This window comes from Chionomys nivalis, chromosome 18, assembly GCF_950005125.1.
Source record: "Chionomys nivalis chromosome 18, mChiNiv1.1, whole genome shotgun sequence".
NCBI lineage: Eukaryota > Metazoa > Chordata > Mammalia > Rodentia > Cricetidae > Chionomys > Chionomys nivalis.
This window is the reverse complement of record NC_080103.1, coordinates 27380930-27402923: the sequence shown is the minus strand read 5'-3', so window position 1 is coordinate 27402923 and position 21994 is coordinate 27380930. Positions and strand designations below refer to the sequence as shown.

Sequence of the window (21994 nt, the reverse complement as noted above, 5' to 3'; positions counted from 1 at the left end):
ACACACAGGTAAAGATAGAGGAGGCTAGAAGAGGATCCCTAGTTGTAGGGATTTAGTAGCTCATAGATGTTTTATCATCCTAAGGTGACGGCATTGTTAAATCCCATTTCTGCAGGACACCGCGGTCAAACTCATATGAATTCAACTATATGTGAGACAGGCTTTTGTCAATTTTGTCAGTCTTTGTGTTATTTTCGCTGTTAGAGGTTTTCCAACAAATTTCACTATTTTGCTGACGTATGTCAGCTTAAATAAGTATGTCTGCCAGAAGTTAGGTGTTAAGCACTTTTTCTTAGAGCAAATTTGTTGGTAATAACAGTTTACTTTTCACTTTTTAAAAATACTGTCTGTAGCACGTACTTATTTATCTCTCCTCAAGATCTCAACTGTTCTCATTTCTTCCGAGGTGAGATTTTTCCAAGCTAAATGATGAATAATTACTTTGTTAAGAAACTTTAACTTGGTATCAACAAACCAGACAAAATAAGATGTGTATGATTTTTTTTTATCATATTACTGTACCTTAATGCTTAAAATGAACATTCTGATATTTATACACATTCCAAATCTTTTCTCTATCATTTTTACTAGAGTAGCCACTCTATAATTTTTCAGTAGGATCATAAATATGATGCAAAAAAGTCCTAGGAAAACATGAAAGAAAAAAGTATTGATTTTCAGAATCTTTTAAAAAGGGAAACTTTATTTACCACAAGGTGATGGGTGCTTTTGGGAGACACGTTGCTTAAACACTTTGAGATTAAGAGGTGTATCGCCATAAAGTACAACCACTTTAGTATAAATGAATGTCATTTAGCACTGTGCTGCATTCATTTATACTAAAGTGATTGTACTTTATGGCAATACATTGAGCAGACCTAATACAATTTTAGCAGTTCTGTTTGTTTGTGAAAATCTGAATTGTATCATCTAAATTCTGTAAACACTCAATGGTGCTCATCTCTATATATTCTGTGTTTAAACCATGCTCTCACCATTTGCTTAGATATTAATATATTTTTTTCTGTTTTCTATAATACAGAAAGAAGAAAATAATGGTATTTAGAAAGCTACTGTGTAGGCTCCATGATGCAATTTGCTCAACATTTAAAAGTTTAAAGATCAAATAAATATTTATAAATATTAACAGTTATGATCATAAAGAATTTGCATGTAATTTACTCAACGTCTTTGTGTTCAACTCTCTTTTAGAAAGGTCAATCAGAAAATGCATTAACTGTCAAATGCAACAGCTTGGCTATTTGTTCATTTCTTCATAATTATGACATGTAGGTTCCTCTGAGTACAGGCATGGCTAAGATCAAAACCACCAATGATTGCTTATGCTTGAGAGGTTGTGGAGTAAGGGGAATACTCCTCCATTGGTGGTGAGAATACAAACTTGTATAACCACTTTGGAAATCAGTAAGACAGCTTTTCAGAAAGATGGGAATCAACCTACTCATGACCTAGCAATATCGCCCTTGGGCATATACCCAAAGGATGCTCAGGCATATTACAAGGACATCTGTTCAACTACGCTCATAGCAGAATTATTTGTTATCTCCTGAACATGAAAACAACCTAGATGCTCCTCAATTGAAGAATAGACTGAGAAAATGTGGTACATTTACACAATTGAGTACTACTCAGCAATAAAAGAAAGACCTCTTGTAATTTGCATGCAAATGGATAGAACTTGAAGAACAATCCTGAGTGAGCTAACCCAGACCCAGAAAGATGAACATAGTATGTATTTACTCATAAGTAGATACTAACTGTAAAGCAATGGATAATAAGCCTGTAGTCAACGATCCTAGTAACATGATCCTAAGTCACAAGGTGAACACTAAGAAAAACATATATAGATCCACCTGGAATGGGGAAATAGAAAAGATCGCCTGACAAAATTGGGAGCATGGGGATGGAGGGGAAAGGGAGGGAAAAATGGGAAGGGGAAGGAGAACTTGAGGGAACAGGATAGTTGAGATGGAAAAAGAACAGAGGTGAGAGCAAGTAAAGAGATATTTTGATCGAGGGAGCCATTATGGGGCTAGAAGAGACTTGGTACTAGAGAAATTCCCAGGAATCCACAAAGATGACCCCAGCACCCTAAGCAATAGAGGAGAGGACGACTGAACTGGCCTTGCCATGTAGTCCGATTGATGAATATCTTAATTGTCGCCATAGAACATCATCCAGCAACTGATGGAAAGAGAGACAGAGACCTGCAATAGAGCCCTGGGCTGAGCTCCCAAAGCCCAATAATAGGAGTAATGCTGATGATTTTGAGATATGCTAAATAAAAATAATTTGAACATTGTAGAATTTAAGTGAGATAAATAATTCCTTAATATGCTCAAATGAGAAGTTCAGTCACATGAACTACCTCATCCAGGAGACCACAGTATGTGCTACAAATACAAGTATTCTTCCATGTTTTGCTAGCATGTGAGGTATTGAATGGAAAGGATAACAGTCTAATTTCAATAAATAGGAGTGCAGATCTTATGTTCCCTTCCTATGTAGCTACCAATTGATGTGGGATTCCCCTCTGTATGCTGTGAATACGATTGGTGAATAAAGAAACTGCCTTGGCCTGTTGATATGGCAGAACTTAGGTAGATTGAAAAAACTAAATAGCATGCTGGGAGAAAGGAGACAGAGTCAGGGAGAAGCCATGTAGCCCTTCCAATGACAGACACCAGAGGGAACATTACACAGTAAGCCATAGTCACATGGCGATACAAAGATTAATAGAAATGGGTTAAATTAAGATATAAAGGTTAGCCAATAAGAAGCTAGAGCTAATGGGTTAAGCAATGATTTAAATAATATAGTTTCTGTGTCTGGACAGCCAGGAGATGAACAAGCAGCCTCCTTACTACAGCCAATTGTCCTGTTCGAAACTTTCCATAGTGACTTAAATAAAGATAAAAATTATACTCACAGTCATTGTAGAACTGTCAATTCCAGTTCCTCTTATTTACAAAATAGACCTTCTGAGTTAGAATGACTAGGGATACCTTCATGACTAGCAATTTCATTTAGCTAAATTATTTCTGACCCTGTAGTTCTGAGTAAAATCCATTTAAAGAAATTGGTTTATGAAATTCATTAAATTCACAGTGAATGAAGAAAAATGGAATGCCTCTGTGTACACCACAATTTTTAAGCAATCTCTCCTCGCTTAGCAGGCAGGAGACTTAGATGAGTACAAATTATCTGAAAAAGCAATTAAATGCATCTCTATTAAGGCTCTCAAACTTTTCTCTATGATGTTGTAATGGTGTTTATACACATTATAGTTTATTCAGACTGGATGGAATACACCACACTGATAGTGAACTCCATTGTCAACTGTAGGTTTTAGTTAATACTACATAAGTATTTGTTCATTAGTTGCAAAAAATGTACCACATCAATATAAAATTTCATCAAGAATAGTAGGACAAATGCATGTAAGCCAGAAAGAGTAAATGAGGAAAGTCACATTTCAGAGTGCTGAATACTACTCTTATCATGAATTTTTTTTATTAAGAAAACATATTTAAGACACACAATGGGTTAAATGAATGAATATAAAGTCCACATTGTTGAAAAATTATTTTAAATAGTTTTGGTTTGTCATCAGATTACTCGCCCCATGTTAAAGCCAGAGAAAAAGCCCCGTAAATGTATGTATACAAACAAAACTGAAAATGTCATAGTTTTTCATGCTTATGTCTCAGGCATCTAGTTAGAATGGCTGTGGCAAATATGAAATGATTTCCAGGAAAGATTTAAATACCTTCATGCAAATCAGTAACCACAAACTAGGTTTCAGTTAAATAATAACACAATTTAGCTTTGTTAGAAGGAGATATGGTAAAAGGTGGGAGAGCTGCTTTCATAGCTAACTGGTTTGTTCCGCTAAGAGAGAACTGATTAGAATTCTTTGGCAGATTCAGGTTTGCTCTCTTTATTTATTTACCATACTTCAGATTAAAAGGATTTGAGAAGTAACACAGCACAATAGTAAATAGTTAAGAGATGATGCCTCAGATCAGTAATTCCTAAGGTTCACTCTTTCAAATTTAATTTCCTCTTATACTTAAAAAGAAGATTGGGACCATTCATAAATATTTATTTCATGAATATTTTTTTGCAACTGTCTCCTAACAATGGGAACCACATGCTCGGGGCCACTTTGGGCGCCTAGGGAAGTGGAGAGAGTTGGCAAATGGCAGAAGACAGTGATGCCAAGTGATAGATGCCTTTTCAAGTTCCCTCTTCCAGAATGTAAATTTCAAAGCATCAGGCAAAGAGTGCTCTCTTGGAAATGATGATTTCTGGCCGCTCCACAGCTCTCACCCTCCCCAATACTTTTAAAACTGTCATTATCTCTAAGTCTGAAGAAAGACTCATGTCATAATTGTTAAACACAGACGTTTTCTGTGTCTGTTAAACAGATTACGCTCTGTTCTCAACCCTGTACATCTTTGTTTTTAGACAGAAGTGAGTTTACATTTGACTAAAGTTAGAAGTAATTTTTGCAATTGAACTTTAAGTTAGATTATCATTCACTTGGCATGTTGTACTTTTTCATATTTCTGTGCTCAGATTATCTTGTCACCCTACTTGAAATTTGTGGGGCTAAAATTGTAGAGAACCATGGTGTAGAACCTTCTTCTGTTTATGTGTTGCTTTCATTGGTTAATGAATAAAGAAACTGCCTTGGCCTTTTGACAGGGCAGGACTTGGGTAGGCAGAAAGACAGAACTGAATGCTGGGAGGAAGAAAAACAGAGTAGGAGAGACACCATGCATCTTCTGCCTGAGACAGATGATGGTTAGAATCTTTCCCGGTAAGCCACTGCATGTGGCAATATACAGATTAATAGAAATGGGTTGAATCAAGATGTGAGAGTTAGCCAATAAGAGGCTAGAGTTAATGGGCCAAGAGTGATTTAATTAATACAATTTCTGTGTGATTATTTTGGGTATAAGCTGGTGGGTAGCCAGGAACAAACAAGCAGCTACTTACAACAGAACCATTTATCCTGGATTTTAGTTTCAGCTGTAAGGAATACTGAACCATGTACCTGCCTTCATATTGCATTGTAGTGGTGTTGGTTTTTTGTGAGGTGAATGCCAGATGTATAATTTTCTAGATTCTTATGGAACTCCACCCATTTCTTAGATGTGTTAACTTGTGTAAATTTTTAAGATTATCAACTAAAAAAAAAGAATACAACCTTCATATGCAATATTTGGAATATACTTGTTGGTGAGTGACTACTTCATAGGATTAATTTGAATGAAAAGAAAGTTTACATGAGGAAATTTTTGTGACAAAAGCAACAACATACATAAAATTAATTATTCCATATGTAGGTGGTTACAAAATTGAAAGTAATACTACAACACCTTGAAATTTTTTAATTTGTTGATGATCTGAAACTTACTGGAGTTCAGCCAAAACATTATAGTCTCTAGCTTTTCATTAATTTTAAATAGTTGTCCAAGACTGACACCATCAGTGTTTTGTGTTGCGTAGAAAACCAGATGTCTCTCCATCTACTTTCTTCCCACTAGCCAAAGACCACCTGAATCTGGTTAGAATTCGTTTATCTTTTGTTGTTGCTCTTTTTTTTTTTTTTCAAGACAGGGTTTCTCTGTATAGCTTTGTCTGTCCTGGAACTAGCTCTGAAGCTGCTGCTGGTCTCTAACTCATAGAAATCTACCTGCCTCTGCCTCCTGAGTGCTGAAATTAAAGGTGTGTGTGCCATCTTTGCCCAGTTTAACCCATTCAACTTCAATTACAAGTCTGAGACCAAAAGATGAAAGTACAGAAGATACATTTCATTCTGATCAAAGATTATCTGGTTTTATTTGAATTATGTATCAGAAAATAACTTTTCAAGGAATTGTATATCAAAACATTATATAGGACACAGTAGCAGCATAATGATGACCTTTGTATATTTTAATGACTATGAGAAAATGATTTCTAAACATTTTTAATATTCAGAATGAATAGTCAAAATTTGTTTTATTCAAAATATACTATTTTTATTAAGTGATAATGATAAATTTTATATATACAAGCTTACTAGCATGCCATTTTGTTTAGCATTTGAATGTAAATTAGTTGACTACATGACATTTAGCATTGAACTTTAGTGAAATATTTTTCAGATTTTATTTATATATTTTCATTAAGGTAAGTTGATGTTTAATATCATCGTAATAAAAATTTAGTATTGTCTTCAGAATCCCTCAGAGTGTGCTGGATAAGGGTTTTCAATTTGATAATGATGGCATAAAATATTCATAGAAGGTAGTCTTGATTTTGATATAGTTTTATCCAAATAGTGCACAGAGGACTTCATGGGCATAGTGGGATTGAATTAAGTGCCCTCCCTCATGCAAGCCTTAGATTAACTCAAGTGGGACACCATGGTTTTCATTTTAGTGCAGTTTAGAGGATATAGGGAGAAATGTAGGAGTCCTTGGGAAGATTCAAACTTAGATTTTATGCCTTAGAAGAGGCACCATGAGAGAAAACTTGGTAATGTTTCTGAAAAAAAAAAAGATGGCATAGAGGATTTCATATACCATGTTATTATGTTAATAGGCATGGGCTACATTTTGCAGAATTAGGTGTTATGCATTGATGCTATGGTTGGTACACTTGTGTTACCTGTAGCAGGGTATTGTCTATGGAGTTTCTTCAATGCCATAGGAAGACAATGCTAATTTTTCATTCTGGGCACAAAAGTACATGGATATTTATGTATGTTCAGTCAAAATACTAAACCAACTCATCAATGTGAAACTGTATCCCAATAGTTCATAAACATGTATCCTACATTTACTTCAATAATGAGCAATAGTGTCACATGAAATGCTTCTTCCAGATCAGTGACTTTTGGCATTATGAGGGTTGATATAAGGAAGGCAAGAATTCACCTGTACAGGTGCTGGTGGCCATTGTTTGTAAGCTTGCCTTAGAGCAGCAATGCATCCTCTGGGTCAATGTTTTGGTAAAAATGTTGCAATGTACCTTTAGAACACAAAATAATCACTGCCCTGAAAAGGCGATACAGAATTTGCTTTAGAATAAATCTGTATGCTTTAGGATGGTCAACTGTAGTTCAATTAACATACCTCAGTTTATAGAAATAGTTTTTGGGTATGTCTTCTCACAACTTTAATCAGTAACTGTTGCCTCTCAGAGGAGCCAAATAAAATGAAAAATGTGTGTCTGAAATATCTGCGTTGAAATATTGATCATCAATGGTTGCTAGTATAATAATCTACCAATAAGATCAAACTGGATATGGGATAGCATTGTATAAAATATGTATATTTAGCATTGAGATTCTAATGAAGTCACAGAGAATTGTGACATTTCTCCAGAGAGTAGCATCAAATCCCACTGGATTCTTTTGTCAAAGACTAATGAGAAACTTGTTTTGTGTAAAAACCAGAAAAATGTGACTTGGCGCTTAAGAATTAATCACATTAGCTTCCTGTCAGCAGCAGTTTTGCATTGTATCCTCTGCACGCTCCTGACTCACAGCATAGTTTGAATGATGGATTTCCTATTTAATCCACAGTCTTTGATCACATCTGCCCTTTACACAAATGGAGACGTATTCTTTAAAATCACAATATTTCAGTTCCAGATTTTAGCTGCTTTGATGTATGCTAAATTATACAATGTTATGCTCTTACTATTTTATCTTTTCTTGTGAAATACTATGACTTTTGATATGAAGCTATTTTATAAGTCCAACTTGTATTTAATGAGTTATTTTACCTTTTGATATAGTATATTGAGTCTTTGTTCCAAATCTTTTTCATTTATTTTTTATCATGACTGCAGCATTGCTAACTTACATAACGAAAGTGTATTTGTATACAAATCTGGATTTAACTATGGGCTGATAGAACTTTTTTTCAATAGAAACCCTTCTGAATAGCCATTTTTTTTTATAGTGTATTTGGGAAACTTTTCAGAAAGCTGAGAAAAGATTACTTGGTAAATGTATTTGATAAGTTTCCTAAATATTTCCAGACTAAGAAGGCACTTCATCCCTTTAAAAGCCCTAAAACCCAAGTTCCCACTAAATTGTTTTTTATCTAAAATAAATGTATGCTATTGTAGACTTTTTTTTGAAAATCTGACAAAATTCTTTTTGCCATCTCCTAAAATATGGCACTTTACAAAGAGCAGCTGATACAATAAGCCTTCAGACCATTCACTGTCAAAAATCTCCTCTGTGTTTACAAATTTAATCTAAAGGTTATAGCCACATTCTGTTGTTTATGTGAAAAACCTCCTAAATGTGTTCTCACAGATTGCACATTTCCTTAAATATTAAAAAAATTGATACTAGACAAAACAATTTCATATGCTAACCATGAAAGATAGTGAAGTGATATATGATATATGAATATATATATAATATGTGAATCTTATATGTATATATATATGGGAGAGCATTAACTGTTTATGCACATGTATACAAAAACGTTAGTAGAAAATGCATTATTAAGATAAATGCTTTTAGGGAGGCCACTGTAATATATATATATATTCTATATTTGTTGCTAATAATCTAATTTTCAGAAATATCGTATCTAAATTATGCTTGTTAATATCAGAAAAATAGCATTATATTGTTTTAAACCTTATTGCTGTTACAATATACATATATGTTGTTACATATGCATATAATGTATACATATATAGCTATATATTATAGTTGTAAATATTTTGTTTTACATATACATGCATATATAAAAATGTATTTTAAACTTAAATGACTGAAGATGCCAAGAAAAAAGTTGTATATCTGTGCAAATGCAATCAGTACAGTGGCCTGATCCTGGAGCTGTGTCTGTCTAAGGGATAGCATTGCTTGCCTCTGTGAAAACTAGAAGGCTACCCTATCTGCATTGCCACCAGTTGCATACAGCTGGCCGGGCTTGTAGAAACACAGTGAGAGGGCTGGCTATGTGTTTGACATGTACTTCATGTTTTCAGCAGAAGATAGCATCCAAACCCCTAGTCAGGGCTGGATGACACTGACCACAGTTGCCAGGAGACAGCACTATTAATGGCTGACAAGGGCAGCAAAACAGGGATCTCTGCCAGTGATGATGCAGCTGTGAAGTGCCTCTGATGATTCACTGCTTCTACAGAAACTAGAGTGAGCAACAGCTCTTCACAAACAAACCTGAAGACCATATATCTTTCTGTTAATGTTTTAACAGTGCTCACGTCTGTCTTGGCCCTTTAAGAAATAAGAAATATAATGTAAAGGGGGGGGATGGGCACTGGTTTTAGACTAACACAATAGTCTTCATAAAATATTAATTATCTGGAGCACGTTTCTATAGAAACTATCACAGGGCCAAAATTACCTACTAATCATTTATAAGTTGTGGAGGACCTTAAAATTCACCTAATAGATGGTTTCTTTGTTGTTGTTGTTGTTTGTTTTCTTTATCTAAGATAACAAGATACAGTATAAAAACATAGACACTAGTTACTCAGGACAAAGTAGAAAGGTGAAGGAACCCACTATCACAGATAGTATTTCCTGGACACTAACCTACGCCTTGCTCTTTATGTGACACACTAACCACCACTGATGGCTCAGAATCTCAAACTGTGTTTGCAGATGGGAAAATGAAGCTTTTGTTGTCAAGCTTCTCCATTTTAATATTATGTTTTTAATGCAGATCTCTTTCAAGAAAATGTCTAGAACCTTTTCTGGATAGGCTTCTTGGGTCTGGAATGGTTTCTTTATCTGAGTAATGGTTTCTTTATCTGAGGTCTTGAAGGATGTTACCAAAGACAGAAGTAGTGAGGGCCAAATGAGCCTGCGGTTCTTCGTTGTTGCACGTTCTACTCCACAGCGAGCCTTGGGCCTTGGAGGCTGTTATCAGTGTACTATGACAGAGAATGCATGAAATCTTTTGCAATTAAAAAATAAAGCTGTGGTTATTGTTTGCGCCTTGATTAAAGAGAACCTACCTGGAATAAACACTGAATGTTGACAACGTTTACTAGCTTTATTTATTGCAAAGGTAAGAGTAGATTTTTTTTTGTTTTGGCTTTTAATAAAAACTACAATAATGTAGTTACAGGAATAAGTTGAGGCATTAATCACTGTGCTTTGAGCTACCTGACTTCTATGTGGTCAGAAGAGTATACTCTATCATGTATTCAGAAACCCATCTTCTTTAACACGTGACAGATAAATGTTTCAATAATCTTAACAATGCTCAATTACAAATTTTGGGATGTTGACTTACAAAGATATGCGTATTTCCATCTCTGTTAAGTGAAACTTTATTTTACCTGTCTGTTATCACTTTATATTGGCTAGAGCAGCAAATTAATAAGAGGAGAAATGTAATCAGATTTTTGCATCTCAAGTATCTGTATTTTTAGAGTTATAGGTTGCATACAGAAAGAGCAAAACTATTCATAAATACATTTATGACTTTAAGTATATGTATTTTATCTATTTATATTTATCCATATATTATAAATATCTTAATCATATATATGTAGACAGAAGTTTCTGTTTCATCCAGTCCCATAGCAGTTCAGTCCCAAAGAAATACACAGAGTCTTATATTAATTATAAACTGTTTGGTCTACTGTTCAGGCTTATTACTAACTACCTCTTAAACTTAAATTAACCCGTAATTCTTATCTATGATTAGCCACGTGGCTTGGTACCTTTTGCTCAGTAGGGCATTCTCAACTTGCTTCCTCTGTGTATGGCTGTTGATGGACTCTGTTTTTCATCTTCCCATAATTCTCTTAGTAAAGTTGCCCCACCTATACTTCTTGCCTCGCTATTGGCCAATCAAAATTTTAATAAACTATATGAGTGACAAATCTTTGCAGTGTACAAAAGCATTATCCCACAGCATATGTATATGGCAAGGGACTAAGAAAAAGGGAAAGGACATTTAGCCTTCCAAAGGGAGGTAAAAATGCCTATTATTTTTCTTCTTTTCTCTTCATTATATTGTCTCTTTCAATTTTTGGGATATCTCATTATCACCAGAATTATTTTTACAGCATCAATGATTATCTAGAAGACTATTTTTCTTGACTTCTTAGATATCTTTTCTATGTCTATCCACGTTTTTCCTGGAGCTTAAAATTCTCCATGTTTTAATTTCTTGCCTTGTTCCTTTCACAATTTCCTTCTTTATGTTCACAGTTTCCATGTTTCACTACTCGTACCTTAATAACATAGCTTCTGCTTTTTGGTTCTTGGGTAATTAGAATGATCACAGCATTTCCTCTCGATTTATATACAGATACCAATGACAAAAGGAAAGGCTGTTTAAAAACTAGAGTCTTGTAAAAAGTAATAATCAAAGCACTTCAGCTGATAACATTTAAGCTGAAGCTAAACTTGAGAAATGAGCAAATGAATCCTCAACTGTACTAAGTGGGATGTGTTAGTGTTCCTTCCCAAGTGTATTCAAAATAAGAAGAATTCTTTCTGGGCTGACGTTTGGAACTGAACTTAAAGAGAGGTGATGGGGAGGAAAGACAAAAAGCCTGTGACAGAAATATGAAAGTGAAGCAGAAAAACTTAAGGACTTGAGTTTTCAGTTTTAAGTTGCTTGTTCTATACGACCAAAGCACTTTTTATCTTAAATATGTGATGATCCATAGAAGTCTTGGAAAGACAGGAAGCTGGCATAAAGGTAGATAGTGAAGATGGTCCATATATCAAATAAAGACTTGGCATTTCACACCTGGTTGAATTCCAGAGCTAGAAATAAATTCAACTAGATTGGAAACAGAAGTGAGCACAAGAACACAGACGTTTGGCTTGGGGAAACCAGTTGCTGAGGCTTGCAAGTACTCTAGCTAGGATTCAGATTAGGGAAGTCATATAGGTTGATCCCAGGCACCTTCTGTGTATACCTAATTAAACTTTGTGCATCTACCTTCACATAAAGCCCGTTAACACTTAGACCTATGAGATAAAATAAATTAATTTATGAAAGCACAAAATTTAGGTATGGTTTGTTTGTTATAATGCAATAAAAAAGACTGAGGGCAAATTTCTTTACCAGTTAATAAAGAGACTGCATTTTTTTAATCAGTTTCAATTGATTCAACAAAATTGTATTAAATGTCACAGCAGCCTCTAAGTATCATAAAATAAATATCATGTGTATATTTTTCTCTTTGGTAGATCTCTTGATTGTAGAATTTTACTCTCAATTGCAAAATTTCTTGCAGAGGAGTATGAAATAAATATTTCAGGATTTATTTTTGGCAAAGTTAATGTGCAATAGATTAATTTACATCTATTGTAAACTGCCTGCAGAAAATCTTGAGTTATATAAAATAAATTATAATGCATTAGATTGAATATTTTTATGACCTACTAGGTGATGTAATAAGATAAAAAACATGGAGTGAAAAAGTAGTGATTTAAGTCCCATTAAAACTTTACTATGATAACAAAATGCAATTTTAAATAGAGAAAATTTAAAAATGATACATTGGGGAAAAGAAATTGTGCCCATCTATGACAAAGAAAAATATTTTACATTCTTCATATTTAAAAACTTTAGATTTTTATGTTAATATCTTGAACAATCTAATGGAATAATAAATAAGAAATATGGATATTTAATGTCTATACCCACTATTGTAAACCCTCTCAATGAAAGTAAATTTGAAATACTTTATATTTTTATCTTGAGAGTCACAGGTTAGACAAAAGAAAATGGTTTTGTCTATCTGTATCTAGTATTTAAATAACTAGATTGTAATCTCAAATAGCTTGTCTTTTTACATGATTTGAAGGTTTAACTCCATGATTCAGAAATCATAGTTTGGAAAGCTGACATGTAGAGTAAACATTAAAATCCATGACACACAACAACTAAATCAGACATATAAATGTTAGAGAAAAATTTCCAGGTAAGTTACTATTGCAGTCTTAAAGATTATATATGTGGATACTAAAAAAAAAATTAATGAAAAGAAGTAGTGAGGTAATTAAGTAAGGCAAGATTAGTCACTGCTTCCAATAAGGCTTAAGACTCAGTCAGCTTCCAATAAGCCTTAAGGCTCAGTCAGCCATGTAGAGCTAAGCTCTTATACACATTCTCACACTCGTACATACACGGAAGGAAGCATTTTGCAGGAAGTATCAAGATCAAATTTTGCCAGTGTTGAATTTTTTTAATAAACTTTTCTATAGCTTCCACCTTTTAAAATATTAATATTCTTTTGATTTATGTATCTTCTAAAGAATATATGAAAGTCCAAAGAAAATACCATAATGAATGGAGAAGTCTGTGCAGTGTTTAGATGTTGACTTTTACTGGAGTAAAAATGCAGTATTTTGGGCTCATTCTTTAGGAATCTTACCTATTTCACACATTTATCCTATGCGCCTATTTAATTGAATTTAAACAACTTAATAATCCACCAGTCTTGTTTTGTTTGTGACAAAGTACAGAAATTCTTGAATTATGGAAAAAAAAACCCATTTGATTCACTCTGTAAGTTGCTGTAAAAGCACAATTCAAAAAGTTGGAGATCCTGATTTTCTTTACTCAAGAAAGTAAAGTCTGATTAAACAAGCAAGATAACACTATAGATCAACACAGGTAGAACCAATTAATCTTAAAAACAAAAATTTCCACTTTCTACTTGGTAGCTCTAATCTTTCCATCTTTATAAAGTAAAATAATTTTAGGCTTACTAAATATTTGGATAATCTGTGAATCAGATTTAATAAGAATGACCTTTGTTCAAATAAACTATTCCTTACATATTATTTTCAGAGTAATTTAACTAATTTATCCTCATAATTCCTCTGGCTGAGCTAATGTCAGTACCCTGCACAGTTCTCAGTATGAAAGAGCGTTTTTTTCAGCTCTCCTTCAGGGGTTAGGGGGATTTCTCTAGAGACTTTAAATGTGTATTAGTTAATCCACTTTATGAATAATTAATTTAGCATGCAAAATTTACAGTGTCTACTTGGTTGTGTTAAAAAAAAGCAATTTAAATCCTTTGCAGAGATTCAAAGGGGAATTTTCAAAGTGGTCAATAATTTTATAAGAAATAATAATGTACTTTACCAATTGTTCCTGCAAACAGAAAAATATAATATATAAATAACATATTTGTTATTTCTTGATGAATAGTAAGTAAAAAATAAAAGAACACAAATATTCATGAACTACTAACTATTGCTTCTTATAACAAGTGTATATTTTAAATACATATTTATAGTAAATACATATTTTAGGTGAATTTGTATTTTCTCCCCCTAGATTCACAAATCCAGTCCATGGTTTTATGATGTGATAAATCATAGAAACCAATATTTATATACATGAGATAATCTATATTAGCGTCAGTTTTTTTTTAACAGAACAAGGATGATGTTTATTTGTGTGGGTGTATATGTTCTTACATGTTTATATGTGTGATACACGTTCATGTGACTGTGTGAAAATATTTATACATATGCCTTTAAAGGGTAGAAATCAACTTTGGGCACTACCACTTAGGTCTATACATTTTGGTTTTGCAATGGAGTCCCTCTTTGAGTTGGCAATCAACAAGTAGGCTTGGTTCCTGCTCAACAAATTCTAGAGATGTTCTAGTCTCCAGCTCCATAGTACCAACTTCACTAGAGCAGACCATCATATCGACCTTTATGCATGGATTCTGCACCTTGAACTCAGGTCCTCACGGGTGTACAAGCACGTCACTGACTGTGCTATAACCCAGCCAAAAATAATTCTTTACTACAAATGGTGGTGAATGACTCTGAAGATGATATGCAGAGCCACCTAATTTAATATTCCTTACCAGTATTTAAAATTTCATATGTATTAGGAAAATTAATTCCGTAAAAGTTATAAAATGCAGTTTTATTTTACTGTGTTCAGACTAAATGAAATTATCTACTTTTAAAGATATAAATGCTGAATATGAGCAAATTGATATGACTACATATTTCTCCCTGAATCTCAAATTTGCCTTTATTTGTACTATGGAGTGTAAAATTAGGCATAGGTTTTTAATTTTGAAATAATGACTTAATAAATACAATAAAGCATTTTAATATTATTTAGACTTTCAATTTCACAAACATTCATGTTCCATATTTTCTATGACTCTGCTGAGGAAGAATGGGACCTTCTCTACAATGAGTCTCTACTATGCATGTGTGAGCGACCCCTCCTGGAGACCAGTCTGCAGAGAGCTTTGAGTAGTGTGTGAGCATAGGTTCCCAAGTGTGGGTGCTGAAAATTGAACTCAGGTCTTTTGTGAGAGCAATGAGAACTTAAAATTTATTAGCAAAAAATAAAACAAAAGAGGATATGACATTGTGAAAGACATGTGTTTGAAGGTTCATGGGAGAGGCTTAGAGGGTGGGTGGGGTAGATATATGAAGGCATATTATAGCAACACAGTCAAAGAAATGCATATATAATTTAAATAGAAATTTCATCAGAGTGGGTTACTATAATTTGATCACTTTATATATTTGTTAATTAAAATTCCATACTAATACTAATAATATGAGACATAGCCAACATATCTAAATGTATCTTTAGCATACTTGAAAAAGTTTGCCTTAAATGGAGATGAAAAATTACATATAATGTACAAACACCCAAAACAGGCCTTTGGTTCAAAAATGAGGATGTAGAAAACAAAAGTACACTCAACTGTCCCTCTTCCAAAAAGAGAACAGCCAAACATGAAAGTGATTGGAGAGTGAAGATTTCTTTCTTTTTTTTTGGGGGGGGGGGGGGATTAATACTACAGATCAAAGAAACAGAACAGTAAGCCACTAGAGAAATATTTTACCTCTACCAATGCTCATACCGAAGGAGTATTCCTTAGCCTGTCTTGTATCTCTATCAAACCTCAGACTTGACACTCTCCAGTGAGTTTCTGTCTCTTCCCCTTTCTATTCATCTCTCTGTCCAGCCATAATTGCTCCTATATCCACCTCCCTAGTGCTGGGATTAAAGGTGTGCCTCAGCTCTGCTCGGGCAAAGTGATTAAAGGAGACAAATGCACTCATATTCATTTGGGTCCTTTTCTGAGAATTATCATATGCCTGTACAAGTTATATAGCAGTTATTTATATCCTCAATTAGCGGAGTTATTACTTGTTCCATTTTATCCCTTTAGTTAAATAAATTTCACTATCTGAGTTAGGAATATATTGTCTTGTTCCTACTGGATTCTACTAGAAACCTGAACTTTCATTTTACCTGCTGAGACATTTTGCATAGCAACTCTCTCTGATGAAATTTCTATTTAAATTATATATGCATTTTTTACCATAAACTAACACATTAATCCATACTGACTTCCATTAAAATAAGCTTTTCATTCACATTTTAAAGAATTATATATAAATCTAATACATTAACAATAGCTTTAAAATGATTTTACATTTTATTGTAAACTATCTCCATCAGAACTGAGTTAGATTTTTGATTATTGTCAAGACACTTCCTAAGGTAGTCTCAGAGCTGTGCTTTACAAATTCTGTCAGTTCACGACTGTGAGGTTATTAAATGAACTTAATAGGCTGTGAGAAGCTGCACGTACTGCAGTAAAATAGAATACAAAATGATATATAAGATAATAAACATATATGCACATATGAACACACATATACATGTATATCATACATGTATATGTAAGTATATACATGTACACACACACACACACACACACACATATATATATATATATATATATATATATACATTCACCGCTAACATTTGTCTATAAGTAATAATGTCCTTAGATTAAAAAGACTAGAGATGTTAGACAGGAGGTGGTGGCGCACACCTTGATCTCAGCACTCGGGAGGCAGACACAGGGGGATCTCTGAGAGTTCGAGGCCAGGCTGGTCTACAGAGCTAGTTCTAGGACAGACTCCAAATCTACGGAGAAATCCTGTCTCAAAAAAAAAAAATAGATTAGAGATGGAGATGTTAGCTCACACTTTAAGTTTTAGACAGCAAATATAGGAAAGAAGCATTATATATAATATAGATTTCAATGTGATATCTCACTTCCTTCGCGGGAAGGAGCTTTAAAGTTGAGAAATATTGCACTAGTTTCTTGGTGTGATTCTACTCACACATTGGACATTCCACCTTCTGTTTATAGTTTATAAAGAAAGGACCTCATACAAAGAGAAAAAGCAGAAACAGATGGAGGATAATAAAAAGAAATAGTTGCTTGAAGTTTTCCCAGTACAATACAAGTTTTAAATGATCATTTTAGGAAAATAGCGGATTAGGTAATTTAAATCTAAAAAAATTAGTAACAACTTTATGTGCATTGGCCTTGCTGTATTCTAGAGAAAACCTTGTGAGTTTTTCCTACAACTTGAAAAACCCCTAATGAGTAAACAAAACCTTAAAAAATGAATCTTTTCAAATGTTTTGTGACAATTCTAAACTTTATATTTCTTCCTGACTTATAAAGGTCAGGGTCCTATATAATTGTATTAAGAAAGTCACTATGACCTATGTCAGCTAGCGTGCAGAGCTCAGGTAGAGTGGAACATTGCATCTGATCTTCAAGGTTTATGAATAAGAACCTTCTTTTTCAGAATGTCTTTCAGGAGCCTTAATCAAGACAGCTGCCTTTTGCTAACTATTGGTAGAACATTTTGCCAGTTGCTTTGAAATATTAATGCACTTAATCTTTAAAAAGCCTCTTGAGGTGGGTAATATAAATTCATTCCAGTTGATTAGAAAACTGAGATTTATAAGGTTAAGAACTCACCCAAGGTCATATTCTACTAACTGGCAGATGCAGGATTTGATTTTGGGCTGATTCATAATACACACAGCAAATAGCAGTTTTGTTTGTGAAATCATTCAAAATTTTTTCTGGTTACTGTGAGGGACTATGATTCTAAATGGCAGACTGACTTCATTTTTCTCCATTTAGATGAATATTCTCAGTAATTTGACAAATTATTTTGGAGCTTGTCCTGGAACTAGCTCTTGTAGACTAGGCTGGACTTGAACTTACAGAGATCTGCCTGCCTCTGCCTCCAGAGTGCTAGGATTAAAGGTATGTGCCACCACTGCCCAGATAATTTGAGGAAGCTTTTATCACTCAGTATTTGCTTCTCAGAAAGGACAAAGTCAGATGGCAGCAAGTATTTACACAGGTTCCATAAAATATTAAAAAAGAAAAAGGATTGCTAGTGACACTGACCTAACTTGGAGCTACTATGACCTCCATTTCTGACCACAGCAAACAAAGCAATAAAGGAAGTCTCCTGACGTTTTTCATTTCACCATATCCATTAAATGGTTTCCAATTCACTGTAGTGTATTAAGTATGGTATTACATCTTGCACTGAAGCCTATCATATAATTCACTAAAAATATTCTATTGCTAAAGCTACTAATGATCAATGAGTCTTCAGTGAGCTGCGATCTCTTTGCTGTGAGAGGATCTTGCCTTGGTCCTAGAATCTGCTGACTGATTAGGGTGGTAATCACAGAAAAATGAAAGTGTCTATGTGATTTTATTAAATAAAACAAAAGCAACAATATTTAAATCATTGACAGCTTCTTCTTTATAGAAAATACATCTCTGTAACATATATTTCCATGTGATTGAGTTTTACACACTATAGAATGTCTTTTTAAGTTAGAGTCTGGTCTCTTAGACTATCTTGTTGCTTCAACAACTTACTTTACCTAAGTATTCTGAATCCTGTTTTTTTATTTCAATGTTGTGCAGAGAACTTTCCATAGGAATAGACTCTATCTCAAAGAACTATTTGTTCATTTATTTATGTACATCCACAAGATATAACTGCTTGTGTTCAATTTTATTATCACTCTGACAAAATCATTGACAAAAGAAAAACCAGAAAGAAGGAAGGGTTAATTTCAGCTCACAATTTGTGGTTCCAGTTCATCACATCAGAGAGAGCATGGTGTCAGGACCATGAAGGAGTAGGTTGCATTGTGCTCGCAGAGGATACTGTGCTTGCCACCCTTTCTCCTTTTGATTTGTTCCCATACCCAGACCTATGGAGAAGTGCTGCCCACATAGGAAGCGTTTCATAACCTCAACCAACCTAATCTAAAAATTCTCCTATAAATATGCTTAAATGTTTGTTTCCATGAGTGTTGATGCCGACAAGTTGACAGTCAAAATTATTTGTCATATTCTTCATTCCATAAAATTTTATCATTTACGTTGACTTAAGTTTATCACATATTTAGGCTACATGTTTAATTCTAGTTCTCTCTCTGCCACATTTGCAGGCACTGCTTTTCCTGAATTCTAAATGCCTCAAAGTCACATGTAAGAGTGAGAATTGGTTTCTTTCATTCCTATTAGCGCTGATATTCTGACTCCCTCTATTAAATCATGAATATTCGTAGCATTTAGGCCAGTGAATTCTCTCCAGCCATTTTTGTTAACTTATGACACTGATACCCTTATATATATGTTTTTTACATAGTAAGATCTGAAGGTCTAAACTACATTAGGATTCCTGTCCTGAACATGGGTGTTGATTTAATAAGCATAAAAATAATGTCAGCATCTATGATGGATAATTTCTCAGGTAGACTGAACATTTAACTTTTAGCTGAAGTACACATTTCTCTGCTTTTGTTGGATAATTTGTCATGGTACAAGAAAAATAACTAACACAATTGTATCATCTATCTTCATGAGGTATGCTGATAACTACTTGCATTGTCAATAAGTAGCATTACTTTGAAAGATATGTCTTGGCTATATGTAGTTCTGATTTTTAAGTCTCAAAGCAGGCTTAAAATGTTCAGTAAACCACATTTTATATTCTCATATAAGATTTGGCATTTGTTTATTGTAACTTAAGAGATTTGGTATAATTCTGAAGGATTCCTTGATTTCTAGAATGAATGACAGGGGACTGTCACTCCAACCTAAAATTGGCAACTGCATTCAACTGCCACAGTGTGCACTGCCTGTCCTTTGAAGTTTAAAATCAGTCACTGTATCCTTTTAGACATGACAGTCTTACATGGAATCTTCTACTATAAGGGTCTTTTGTCCTCATTGAAAATCTGCTCTTTTGTGTAGCCATTTACCTCAATCACACTTACTGGGTATTCTGGATAACTCTTTGTAGCTTTGAAATCAACACTTGTTACCTCACTCTAGATTTTTTACATTTTAAAAACAATTTTCCCCACTGTACGTGTCAGAAGTCAACCTCCATTAGCCTCAAACACTCTGCCTGAAGCTTTCCACCTGTCCCAATCTTCACAGAATCGAAATGACTTTTTTTTCTTTCCAGATTGGGCTGTGGCTTAAGGGAATGTTGTGGTTTGCTTGATTTTATTTCCAGACCACTAAAACTTCAAAACATGTTTCTCTGTGCCTTCCTTCCATCTTCCTCCTTCTCTCCCTCCCTCTCTTTGTTCCTTCCTTCCTTCCTTCCTTCCTTCCTTCCTTCCTTCTTTCTTTCTTTCTTTCTTTCTTTCTTTCTTTCTTTCTTTCTTTCTTTCTTATCACTCATGCATTCACTGGAGTCAAAGATTTAATTTTCTTCAAGAGCTTTTCATTTGCATTCAGACTAAATACTAGCAAGCATTCAGATCTTGACTGTTTCCTATAAAAGGCCTTTAGTTTGCAGATTTTTTTGCCTTTATTTTTCACCAGTCTCAATTTATTTTTTGCATTTAAATAAAATGGGATCCATATGACTCTTCCTCTCACTTGTATACTTAGAGAGCACTGACAGGTGGCCATCCCAGTTTCAACACTGTTTTACTTGGGAATAGGAAAGTTGAAAGCAAAGGAAAGAAAAAGTGAGCAGATAGTCAGTGAACAGATACTCTAGGCAAGACAGTCTCACCTGCCATCTTCAACCAGTCAGAATATAGCCAGCATTTATTATGGTTTCTGTCTATACAGTCACAGTTCATGAAACTACCTCCCCCAATTATAATATATCAAATTATCACTGATCATTATTATAATAGTTATGACAATTATAAGTTGTAATATGTTGAGATTTTTCAATGTAAGTCGGAGACATGTAGAGAGAGAGCACATACTAATTGGAAATGGACACTTATGAATTGTCTTTATGCATGATTGCCACAAAACTTCAGTTTGCAAGAGAACAATGTCTTCAGTGCTCAAAATGTAGGGTATCATGCCTGTATGAAATCTATAATAAATAAATAAATAAAATAAAATAAAAAAAGAACATTTTGGTTTCAAAAGCAAATATTTCGTGTATCAGTTTCTGCATCAAAGAATTTGGGCTCAGTTCAGGTGAGTGCCTCTGTCTCAATGTTTCTAAAAATCTATGCTCAGAAATGGGGTTTTCATCACATAAAGACCTTCTTTGGCAGTATCCAGAGCCTCTGCAGCTGTTAGACTGAAGGTACTGTTTCTCAGCTAATAATTGGACAAAGGAAGCTTAGTCCGTGACTGGTAGATGTTTCCTAGCACAACCTACACCATGCTAGGTACAGTCACTCCTCAAATTAGAAGGGTAGTAAGAGTAGGTAAAAGAGAAGGAAGAGAAAAAAAGACTGTATTCAATTTTTAATTGTGTCACTTTCAAATATCCTGGCTAACGAGATGATAAAGATAGCACTGGCCATCAGTATTAGAGGCAAAAATTTTTGGAGATGAAAGTTGAAAGAAATCTATTTAAAGTCATTCTAGAATGTGAACTAAATATAGTCAGTTAATGTCAGAAGTTTGCTACATAAGCTGATGCCTAAGTTTAAACAATTTGTTAATCATATTTTAAAAATGAATAGAAATGCAAAGGTTGGTTATGACACTTATTGGTGTTTCTAAGACTTTAATTCTATTTAAATTTGATTGCATTATTATGTATAAGTTCACTTCCACAGTTCAATTTGTTGTTTTTACTAAATCTTATTAAATAGTATAAAAATAC

At 33.9% G+C, this 21994-nt stretch overlaps 1 protein-coding gene across 1 annotated transcript in view; it reads right to left on the bottom strand.

Annotated features, from left to right (window-relative positions):
- Positions 1-21994, bottom strand: part of Olfm3 (olfactomedin 3) — a 186123-nt gene that overhangs the window by 57211 nt on the left and 106918 nt on the right. The gene's annotated exons all lie outside the window — the stretch shown is intronic.